Genomic DNA, 4,569 nt, shown 5'->3' with positions numbered 1-4,569 from the left:
AGATACAACCATACCTAATATAAATATGCTCTTATACACCATACCTAATATAAAATATGCTTATATACACCATACTAATTATAAATATGCTCATATACACTATACCTAATATAAATATGCTTATATACACCATAACCTAATATAAAAATGCTCATATACACCATACCTAATATAAATATGCTCATATACACCATACCTAATATAAATATGCTCATATACACGATACCTAATATAAATATGCTTATATACACCATACCTAATATAAATATGCTTATATACCCCATACCTAATATAAAAATGCTCATATACACCATACCTAAATATAAATATGCTTATATACACCATACCTAATATAAATATGCTCATATACACCATACAATATAAATATAGCTCATATACACTATACCTAATAATAATATGTTCAGATACACCATACCTAATATAAAATGCTCATATACACCATTCCTAATATAATTATGCTCATATACACCGTACCTAATATAATAATGCTCATATACACATACCTAATATAAATATGCTCAGATACACTATAACCTAATATAAATATGCTCATAGGCACCATACCTAATATAAAATATGCGCATAAAACACCATACCTGATATAAATATGCTCATAAACACCATACCTAATATAAATATGCTTATATACACTATACCTAATATAAATATGCTCATATACACACATACCTAATATAAATATGCTCATATGCACCATACCTAATATAAATATGCTTATATACACCATACCTAATATAAATATGCCTTATATAATACACCATACCTAATATAAATATGCTCATATACACCATACCTAATATAAATATGCTTATATACACCATAACCTAATATAAATATGATCATATACACCATACATAATATAAATATGCTTATATACCACCATACCTAATATAAATATGCTTATATACACCATACCTAAAATAAAAATGCTCATATGCACCTTACTCTAATATAAATATGCTTATATACCACCATACCTAATATAAATATGCTCATATGCACTATACCTAATATAAATATGCTCATATACACCATACCTAATATAAATATGCTCATATACACCATACCTAATATAAATATGCTTATATACACCATACCTAATATAAATACTGCTCATATACACCATAACTAATATAAATATGCTCATATACACCATACCTACTATAAATCTGCTCAGATATACTATACCTAATATAAATATGCTCATATGCACCGATACCTAATATAAATATGCTTATATACACTATACCTAATATAAATTATGGCTTATTTACACCATAACCTAATATAAATATGCTTTATATAAACCTATACCTAATATAAATATGCTCATATACACCATACCTAATATATATATGCTCATATACACCATACCTAATATAAATATGCTCATATACACACTACCTAATATAAATATGCTCATATACGCCATACCTAATATAAATATGCTCAGATATACTATACCCTAATATAAATATGCTTATATACACATACCTAATATAAATATGCTTATATATACACCATACCTATTATAAATATGCTCATATACACTATACCTAATATAAATATTGCTCATATACCCCCATACCTAATATAAAATATGCTTATATATACACCATACATAATATAAATATGCTCATATACACCATACCTAATATAAATATGCTTATATACACTATACCTAATATAAAATATGCTCATATACACTATAACTAACTATAAGATATGCTCTTATACACCATACCTAATATAAATATGCTTATATACACCATACCTAATATAAATAGCTTATATATACACCTACCTAATATAAATATGCTCATATACACCATACCTAATATAAATATGCTTATATACACCATACCTAATAAAATATGATCATATACACCATACGTAATATAAATATGCTCATATACACATACCTAATAGTAATTATGCTCATATACACCATACCTAATATAAATTTGCTCATATGCACCTTACTTAATATAAATATGCTCATATTACACTATACCTAATATAAATATGCTTATAGTACACCCATACATAATATAAATATGCTTATATACACCATACCTAATATAAATATGCTTATATACACCATACCTAAAATAAAAAATGCTCATATGCACCTTACATAATATAAATATGCTATATACACCATACCTAATATCAATTATGGCTCATATGCACTATACCTAATATAAATATGCTCATATACACCATACCTAATATAAATATGCTCATATACACCATACCTAATATAAATATGCTTATATACACCCATACCTAATATAAATATGCTCATATACACCATAACTAATATAAATATGCTTATATACACCATACATAATATAATATATGCTCATATACACCATACCTAATATAAATATGGTCATATACACCATACCTACTATAAATATGCTCAGATATACTATACCTAATATAAATATGCTCAATGCACCATACATAATATAAATATGCTCATATACACCATACCTAATATAAATATGCTTATTTACACCATATCTAATATAAATATGCTCAGATACACCATACCTAATATAAATATGCTCAGATACACTATTACTCTAATATAAATATGCTTATATACACCATACCTAAATAAAAATATGCTTATATACACCATACCTAATATAAAAGATGCTCAGATACACTATACCTAATATAAATATGCTTATATACACCATACCTAATATAAATATGCTCATATACACCATACCTAATATAAATATGCTTATATACACCATACCTAATATAAATATGCCTCAGATACACCATACCTAATATAAATATGCTCATATACACCATACCTAATATAAATATGCTTATTATACACCATACCTAATATAAATATGCTTATATACCCCATACCTAATATAAATATGCTTATATACACCATACCTAATATAAATATGCTTATTTACACCATATCTAATATAAATATGCTTATATATACCATACCTAATATAAATATGCTCATATACACCATACCTAATATAAATGTGCTCATATACACCATACCTAATATAAATATGCTCATATACACCATACCTAATATAAATATGCTCATATACACCATACCTAAATATAAATATGCTTATATACACCATACCTAATATAAATATGCTCATATACACCATACCTAATATAATTAGCTCATATACACCATACCTAATATAAATATGCTCAGATACACCATACCTAATATAAATATGCTCAGATACACTATACCTAATATAAATATGCTCATATACACCATACCTCATATAAATATGCTCAGATACACCATACCTAATATAAATATGCTCAGATACACTATACCCTAATATTAAATATGCTTATATACACCATACCTAATATAAATATGCTTATATACACCATACCTAATATAATATGCTCAGAGTATACTATACCTAATATAAATATGCTTATATACACCATACCTAATATAAATATGCTCAGATACACCATACCTAATATAAATATGCTCATATACACCATACCTAATATAAATATGCTTATATACACCATACCTAATATAAATATGCTCATATACACTCTACCTAATATAAATATGCTTATATACACCATACCTAATATAAATATGCTCATATACACCATACCTAATATAAATATGCTCATATACACCATACCTAATATAAATATGCTCATATACACCATACCTAATATAAATATGCTTATATACACCATACCTAATATAAATATGCTTATATACCCCATACCTAATATAAATATGCTCATATACAACATAAACTAAATATAAATATGCTTATATACACCATACCTAATATTAATATGCTCATATACACCATACCTAATATAAATTAGCTCATATACACCATACCTAATATAAATATGCTCAGATACACCATACCTAATATAAAAATGCTCATATACACCATACCTAATATAAAAATGCTCATATACAACCGTACCTAATATAAATATGCTCATATACACCATACCTAATATAAATATGCTCATATACACCCTACCTAATATAAATATGCTCATATACACCATACCTAATATAAATATGCTCATATACACCATAACTAATATAAATATGCTCATATACACCATACCTAATATAAATATGGTCATATACACCATACCTAATATAAATATGCTCATATACACCATACCTAATATAAATATGCTCATATACACCCTACCTAATATAAATATGCTCATTTACACCATACCTAATATAAATATGCTCATATACACCATAACTAATATAAATATGCTCATATACACCATACCTAATATAAATATGGTCATATACACCATACCTAATATAAATATGCTCATATACACCATACCTAATATAAATATGCTCAGATACACTATACCTAATATAAATATGCTTATATACACCATACCTATTATAAATATGCTCATATACACCATACCTAATATAAATATGCTCAGATACACTTATACCTAATATAAATATGCTCATATACACCATACCTAATATAA

This window comes from Bombina bombina, chromosome 5 (assembly GCF_027579735.1).
Source record: "Bombina bombina isolate aBomBom1 chromosome 5, aBomBom1.pri, whole genome shotgun sequence".
NCBI classification, from domain to species: domain Eukaryota; kingdom Metazoa; phylum Chordata; class Amphibia; order Anura; family Bombinatoridae; genus Bombina; species Bombina bombina.
Note: the sequence above shows the minus strand (reverse complement) of the source record.